The 8,457-nt window shown below is 39.8% G+C and overlaps 1 pseudogene; it reads left to right on the top strand.

Annotated features, from left to right (window-relative positions):
- The first annotated feature begins 467 nt into the window (after positions 1 to 467).
- Positions 468 to 2,880, top strand: LOC125898932 (tripartite motif-containing protein 16-like; annotated as a pseudogene).
- Positions 2,881 to 8,457: the final 5,577 nt, after the last annotated feature.

Genomic DNA, 8,457 nt, shown 5'->3' with positions numbered 1-8,457 from the left:
TGTCCTACTTAATATCAAATTTGGTTAATATATAAATTGGCTTGATTATTTAAGAAACGCTACAAAATGAATAAAAGAGTTGTGCATGTAAAAATGTTTGAATGGATTTGGACTTTTGAGCATCTGCAAAATAAATGTAATTTAGAATTTTAAAAAATAGTTCATTTTAGTTATATGATATATCCATTAACTTAACTGTGTATCAGTGTTTACTTCTTAGTACCACATAACAGTAGTAATGGATGACAAAGTAGTAGTAGTAGTGATGGTATATTCTGTTGGGAACACTTGTCTCCAGAGCAAATATTCCATTTTTATTTTACAGTTAGGAGAAAGGCAGACATCTCTCCAGCTGCTCCTCTTCCTGGAATGACACAAAACTTTATGACTCATCCCAGACTTTATTTACTGGCTAGTCAGGCTCCTCCTGCTCAAAGTCATTCAGCTCAGTCATTAGTTGTTCCCTCCCCTTTCACAGATCTGCCAGTTAGAAGATGGGTGTAAACATCATGTGATCAAATGTAAGAGCTGAAAGCCAATACACTGCAGATCAGTGAATGAACATCAGGGAAATGAGCTGAGCTTTTATCTGGAAACAGAGAGTGAAACTAACTGACATTCACTGTCGTCTAGAGGAGAAATGGCGCAGCAAGTGTTCTTTCGAGAAAAACTGAGCTGTTCAATCTGTCTGGATCTACTGAAGGATCCAGTGACTATTCCCTGTGGACACAGCTACTGCATGAGCTGTATTGAACACTGCTGGGATGAGGAAAATGGGGAGAATGAAATATACAGCTGCCCTCAGTGCAGGCAGAGCTTCACACTGAGGCCTGGCCTGGTGCAAAGTACACCATGTTAGCAGAGTTAGTGGAGGAACAGAAGAAAGTTGGACTTCATGCTGTTTCACCTGATCAGTCCTTTGCAGGACCTGAAGACGTGGCCTGTGATTTCTGCTCTGGGATAAAGGTAAAGCCTTCAAGTCCTGTCTGGTGTGTATGGCCTCTTACTGTGAGCAACACCTGCAGCCTCACTACAATGTAGCTCTGAAGAAACACAAGCTGGTTGAAGCCACTTCAAAGCTGGAGGAGAACATCTGCTCGCCACGACGAGGTGATGAAGATCTTCTGCCGCACTGATCAGCAGTGTATCTGTTATCTCTGCCTCATGGATGATCATAAAGGCCATGACACAGTCTCTGCTGCAGCAGAGAGGGCTGAGAGGCAGACGGAGCTCGGGTGAGTCGCCAAAGAATCCAACAGAGAGTCCAGGACAGAGAAAAAGATGTCAAGGTGCTTCAGCAGAGAGGTGGAGGCTATCAATCTCTCTGCTGATGAAGCCTGTGAGGGACAGTGAGAAGATCTTCACTGATTTGATCCGTCTCATTGAGAAAAGGAGCTCTGAGGTGAAGCAGCAGATCAGATCCCAGCAGAAAACTCAAGTGAGTCGAGCTAAAGAGCTCAAGGAGAAGCTGCAGCAGGAGATCACTGAGCTGCAGAGGAAAGACACTGAGCTGGAGAAGCTCTCACACACAGAGGATCACCTGCATTTCCTCAACAACTACCCCTCACTGTCACGTCTGAGTGAGTCTGAAGACTTACCCAGCATGGATATCAGTCCTCTGTGCTCTTTTAAGGATGTGACAGCAGCAGTGTCAAAGGCCAGAGATAAACTGCAGGCTCTTCTGAGTGAGGAGTGGACAAAGATCTCACTGGCAGTGAGTGAAGTGGATGTTTTACTGCCTCAAGCAGAGCCCAGAACCAGAGCTGAATTTATGAGATATTCTTGTCAAATCACACTGGATCCAAATACAGCACACAGGCGTTTGTCATTGAGTGACAGAAACAGAAAAGTAAAATCAATGGCGGTAGAACAGTTCTTCTTGGATCACCCAGACAGATTTGATGAAAGGTGGCAGGTCCTGAGTGGAGAGGGTCTGACTGGACGTTGTTACTGGGAGGTGAAGTGGAGCGGGAACATTTCTATAGCAGTTGCATACAAGGATATTAGCAGAACAGGGACTCTGTATGAATGTAGATTTGGTTGTAACAAGAAGTCTTGGTCATTAAAATGTAACAGTGATAGTTATACATTCAGCCATAACAACATTGTTACTTCCATCTCAGGCCCTCAGTCCTCCACAATAGGAGTATATCTGGATCACAGGGCAGGTACTCTGTCTTACTACAGCGTCTCTGAAACCATGACTCTCCTCCACAGAGTCCAGACCACGTTCACTCAGCCTCTCTATGCTGGATTTTGGCTTTCATATCCTGTTGGAAGCACTGCTGAGCTGTGTGAGCTCAAGTAGACAGGAGTTTAAAGAGTGAGGGATCTCTGTACAGTAAATGTTGAGGTGTGTTTGCACTTCAGAGATCAGTGTGTGTGGGACTGTGATGTTTTTTTGTTGGATTTTATGCTGTTTTGTTTGTGTCACAGACGTTCATTGAAATTTCTTTTTTAATTTGCCAGATGGGGATTAAAATGTCTTTATTGTTGAAATGTAATTCTTATATTAACTTGTATATATATTTTCATTATATACTATGCATGGAAAATATTTTGAATGCTTTATACAGTTTTAAGTTGATTTCACTTTAGCTGTACTATATCTTCATGAACACAATTTGTATAATTTAAAGTTTATTTTTTAGTGCTCTTCATACTGCATACTCCACTGTTGTAATGATATGACATAATCACAATACTTTTTTTGTAGCCAAAAAGAAAAACTGCTTTAAATTTAACTGCAGTCTCTTGAAAAAATAGTTTGCTAATAATATTTTTAAGAGTTATTTCAAATGTCTTTGAGTGATAACATTTTAGAAAACCTTTATGAAATGTCAGTGTTCAAAATAACCCAAATAAATAAATAAAAAAAAGTTGACTTGTAATATATTGTAGTCATTTGTTTCTTTCCAATCAATGATTTTTTTAAAGATACTTTGATAACAGACAAACACACGAGGAGAAAAACTCCACTTTATGATAGTGATGTTAAAATTCACCACCAAAAGCACAATCACACAATGATTTTAAGTTTGTAAAATGTTGACTCCTCTGCAAAGGAAAACATTACAGCATATTATTTCAGCAGAATTTGTTACTTTCAGATTTATTACACAACTTTTGAACATTCCACAACAATCATGCAGGAATAAAATGGGAATTATACAAAGCTTTACAGGCTTCGCCAGTCACACTGTAGGAATAACTGGGCTTCACGCCGCCTTGAAAACACTCGAAATGTGAGGTAATATTTTTTGAAATCATCACCTACTGACAACAGACCATGTGTTGACTTGATGCTGATGATGGTGGGAGAAGAAAATCACTCAATAAACAAAAAGGAAAGAAAAAAGAAATATAAACTATCATTCCCCGTGCACTGACTTAACTTGAAATATTACAGCTAAAACTGACGGGAATATCAATATTATCCATATTATTGAGTCTACTCCACATTCCATAATCATCCCTTCATCTCTTAGCCCTTCTGTCATGTCCTCCTTGGACAGTCCAGATCAAAAACGTCAGTGCCTTCCATCAAGCCAACAAAATTCAAGACAGGAAAAGAATTTTGTAACACAGACGTTGTTACACCAGTATTTTAGACACAAGCTCAGAGCTACATAGTGAAACAGCTTTACACAGATCTTCAGGGTGCTGTGAGGTTCACAGGCTGGCAAATACATCAGTGGTTACACTGTTATCATGTCAACGTATTTGATTTTTACCATTAAAAACAAGGCTGTTAACAGTGCAGAAAGCCAGATATCTGAGATAATATGACACAAAGTTGTCCCTAAATCCTGCTTAAATTCTTACCATGTCAAACCCTTATTTAACCTGAGCCTTCTCTAATCGTAGTCTCAACCGTTTTCTGCTTCATACCAAAATGTAACCATCTTAAGGTTTAAGAAGCCTTAAGATTCCCATCAGATGACATGGACCGCTCCTCCTGTCCTCGCTAGCCTCACGGCCATTCATATTGCAAACTGAATGGGTTTTCTTTAATTTTGCTTTCTAAAAAGCTGAAACATGCTGCTGGGGATACTTTCCATTTTTCACTAGAGGTACGAAAAGCTCAGTCAAAATCGTATTTGTTGTAACACAAATGATTAAAAATCCAGCCCTTAAAAAACAGCATTGCTCCACAGGATGTTGTCACTCCATATGTCCAGATAACAGTGATAACTGTAATATCTTTCTGTTTGTAGCTGCCTTTACCAAACGCCATTTACCACAAGTCCAAGATGTTGTACCCACTTGTCTTATACTGTTAAACTGATTAACTGGATTCACAGAAGTTAGTGGCAGAGAGGCTAGCCACTGTTCAGCTCACCTCATAACCCAAATCTAACCCAGTTGTACTAGAATATGGATGTTTCAGCTTTTCACAGCAGACAGTTTGACTTGTCATAAGAGGAGGGCAGGTGTTAGTAATGTTAACAGTCTATTCAAATGTCTCAGCGTGCCATGACAGTGTGACAGTGACTGTGCTTTATCCTACCGTGACATGTCAAAGTGTCATGTGTGAAAAGGGGGTTAAGGGCACATCCTGCTAGCATGTTTATCCCATCAGGCTCCACCTCATCAAATGCATCTAAAGCCTGAAAAACAAAATGAGGAATAAAAAAAAAAATATTGAGACAAAAAATATATATATATATTAAAAAAAACACAACTTCAGAATGTGAGACAGCCAGGCGTCGTGTCAGCCACATCAACAAAAAATATTAGTTAAATATTCAAACATGGCTACATAAGAATTATATATAAAAAGAGAACTACTATCAAAGTAGAATAACAGAAGATAGAAATACGATAAGATGTAAGAAACAAAGTTTACATCATCAGTGTATAGCAATTTACAATGCATTCAACAGAGTGGCATTTTAATCGCTTCAGGTGCGACAATTTAAGTTAAAGGGGCAAAAAGCGAAATCGTTTCACCGCTAGGTTTGCTGCCGCCCGCCAGGCTGCCCGCCAGGCTCGTGGGCTGCCTGCTAGGCTAAAACATCGCTCTCACTCACGGAGAAGAGTAGGAACGTTAGCGTTAGCTCCCGGTGTTAGCACTAGCCGGGATCCGAGTCGGCTAGAGCCCGCCAGGCTGCCCGCCTGGCTTGCGGACATTAACCCATCCCGGTGTTTCCTCCACAGCCTCCACTTCACCCAGCTTCACTCAGCTGCCTGATAATCCCGCTGCTTCTTCCCACTTTAACCTGAAGCGATGTTTTAGCCTAGTGGGCAGCCCGTGAGCCAGCTGCCCGCTAGACTAAAACATCGCTCTCACTCACGGAGAAGAGGAGAAACGTTAGCGTTAGCTCCCGGTGCTAGCACTAGCCAAGTCGGCTGCCACCGGCTACTGGAGTAACTTACAGCTATGGAGCGCTTCTATCAGCTCTTCTAGTCACTGAGCCTCGCCTCCATCTCAGCAAATATATTACAAAAATGTAGCCTCGCGGGGAGGCTACATTTTACAGTGCTAATTGAAAATGTTAGCTGGGCTGCCGGGCTAACTTACTCACTTAACACAACCGTAACGCCTGACCCACTGCTGGGACCAAGCCACTAATAACTCAAGCTCCAGACATTAACCCATCCCGGTGTTTCCTCCGCAGCCTCCACTTCACCCAGCTTCACTCAGCTGCCCGATAAACCCGCTGCTTTTTCCCACATTAACCTGAATAACAAACCAGGGCTCGGTGCTCCAGTTGGATCCAAACAGAGAGCCGGGGCTAGTTGGGAAGCTAGCGGAGGCTAACTGGCTGTGCTTCCCACCGGTCATGCTGCGGCTAACTCCTCGCCAGCCGCTCCCAGCTAGCTCCGGATTGTTGTCACATGAACGTACATGAACGTGCAGCCGGACCGGCTTGTAAACAATGGGCTGGAGATCAACACAGAGAGAGGGTGTGTGAGGTCATGCTATACTCCAGATGAAATTACACCTCTAGTTCTTCACATAGCAATTTTTTAATTCCTTCAATCTAGAAATGATGAATTTCGCTTATTGCTCCTTTAAGTAAGAGTAATTTAAATTTTTCTTTTTTTACTAATTGTTTTATCTTTAAAAGGGTTAGTGGTCTCCAAGTGCTTTTTCATTTACATTTTACACAGTAACTTTCATGCTAAGGTTATTTTGTGAGATGTTGGAATATTTCTTAAAAAATCAAAGAGCATAAATGCCTACAGTTAGATAACATCATATTCTTTGGTAAAGGAGGGTGAGAAGGATGTTTGTATGTGACATTTCAGTAATCTCTGTTAACACGACACACATCAACAAAACAAGTGATAGAAGGCCTTGTACACGAGTATAAAAATACAACCATAATAAAAAGTGATAGTATCAAAGTTTCCACAGTACAATACATACATACAACAGATTATTGCACCAAAATTTAACAATTTTATGTTTCGTCACGAGAGAGCGACTCAGTGAAGCTACGCTATTTCTTCACTCTCAGGATTTTAAATGTCTTTATATGAATAATACCAAAGATTCAAATGATAAAAACTTGAATACAATACCGTGACACATAGTCAAACAGCCAATCAGTCGTATTGGATCTTAATCATATTCAACTATATGTGATCTACTGTATTTACGATGCATCAGGCATGTTGTGAAATGACAAATATTAAACCAGTAAAACGACTGCATCTTTCAATTCTGTCTGTTTGCACTCAGTTACTTTACATTTCACAAAAATACCAGCTTCCCTAACAGTCAGATTCAAGTGATCTACACGGCTATGGTAATGTACCTAAAACAACATAATAAATAGCAACATAAAAAACAGACATCATTTGACCTCATTGTGAAAATCAAAACTTGAAAGGTCAGTTTAGCATTTAGAAATGAAAACATCATTACAGAATTCTTAAGATCTTATACTTTAGTGTGGTTGTTGTAAACAAGTGAGACCATGATGGAGATGATCTCTCACAGCTGTGATAGTGGTTGTAAGTGCTCCATAAGGTTCAACAAATGTTAGATGTTCTGTTCTCTTCGGATTCATTTAAGGTGATGACTGTCATGGAAGTGATTTCACTGATTCCCTCTAAGATTTCCCACCAACTATAACCTGGTGGCTCACAGTGTAAAAATCAGATATGTCACCAGAGTAAAACATTGGCATTGTGTGTTTCTGCACAGATATGGATCATTTGTGTGTTACGTATGATGGAGTTCAGATTGAATGTTTATGAGCTGAGTTCCTCATGAGGAGGAGGACGGGATGTTAGATGGTGTGACAGCAGCAGACTGCTGTTTGAGACCAACAAAAGTGAGGTTTTTTTAAGTGAGGGACAAGTTTGTCCACTTTACCCAAGTGTTTTTTGTGCCTAAACCTACCCACACATTAACCACAGTGTTGTCAAAGCATACAATTTAAATTAAGAAATGTAAAGTTTCAACATATTCACTACATACTGTAAAGATTCAATTAATAGCCCGGGCTATTATTTGCTTAAATCACTGAAATGAATGGGCCTATATACAAATACATTGATTGTTTATTTAAACCAATATGAATATTACTTGTATAAAATTAGGCTTCAGATAATATATCAATTATGATTCATTTATCTGATCATGCTCCGACATCTAGTGCATCAGAGGGAGAGAAAGAGTTATGGCACTCGAGGATTACGGCACCCTGCATACCGACAATTAAATACATTATTCATATTCAAGAAAAAACCCCTTGATTCTTTCAATCTGAGCACCCTTGCAGACAAAGGTCATATGAATAACTTAAAGGGTAACTGAGGAGTGGACACATAATTTGAGGTAGCCAGCAACCTGGTTTTATGCATCCAAAGAACTTCAATAAAAAAAATTAACTGCTTGGCAACCAGACCAGGCCTCTACTTGAGGCAGGCGTTTATTCATCAAAATGTGTAGCCAAATTGGGCTGGTAAAAGGGCCTTTAATTGAAGTTTCACAGTATGAAACCTAGAAATGTAACACATCCGATACAGACATGTACAATGCCAACGTTTACTCCGGTGACTGGGTTGGTAGAAACGCAGATTATAGGCCAGCAGTGGCTCGTCAGTGATGGTCTCATTTGTTTATGATTCATCATTAAAATGCAAATCAAAAAATGTTTTGTTTTTATCTGTGAGCAAAAATACAAATAAGAGATTTAAGGTTTTAGTTGGGAGTGAATGTCTGTCACACAAATGTCTCATAAAACAAATGCTTTTTCTTTTTTAAAAGATTTGTGTATACAAGTTTTATAACTACAATGTTAACTGCCATATCAATCATAGTCAGTGCATTCAGCAACACATTCATGTTTGAGATTAGATGATATTTTGAATATCAATCGACTCACTTTCTCGGGACAAATGCAACATTAAAGCAAAAAAAAAAATGAATGTATTTGTACTTGAATTTTTCTTGTTTGCTAAGTTCGTATCGTCCAGATGATGCCGCCATTGGTTTGG

The sequence above is a fragment of the Epinephelus fuscoguttatus genome, linkage group LG12, assembly GCF_011397635.1.
Source record: "Epinephelus fuscoguttatus linkage group LG12, E.fuscoguttatus.final_Chr_v1".
Classification (NCBI taxonomy): domain Eukaryota; kingdom Metazoa; phylum Chordata; class Actinopteri; order Perciformes; family Serranidae; genus Epinephelus; species Epinephelus fuscoguttatus.
The sequence above is the reverse complement of the archived record's forward strand: the minus strand, read 5'-3'. Positions and strand labels throughout refer to the sequence as shown.